Genomic DNA, 365 nt, shown 5'->3' on the forward strand with positions numbered 1-365 from the left:
ACACAGAAGACGTGGGGGAAAAAAAAGAAAAAGAAAAAGGCCCTGAAGAGAACAGCCAAGGAAGGGATCCAGAGATGACGGCGAAAAAGGAGTGCAAAGGGGAAACCAACACCCTTAAAATATTTTGAAAGTGTTCAAAAGCAAAGGTTTAAATTTAGTCAGCACGGAAAAGAGACTAAAATGTCACACTCGCCTTCCGTCTTCATACACCTGCGCCCACCCCATCTGTCTGCCCTTCCCCAAGCCTTTTGGATGCAGAAATTTTCAGATGTGCATAAAAGAGAGTCATCTTCCAAGAGTGGTATTGCTGGGTCCAGGGGTAGGTTGATCTCGAATTTCCTGAGGAATCGCCACACTGCTTTCCA

The sequence above is a fragment of the Microtus ochrogaster genome, chromosome 21, assembly GCF_000317375.1.
Source record: "Microtus ochrogaster isolate Prairie Vole_2 chromosome 21, MicOch1.0, whole genome shotgun sequence".
Taxonomy (NCBI): Eukaryota; Metazoa; Chordata; class Mammalia; order Rodentia; family Cricetidae; genus Microtus; species Microtus ochrogaster.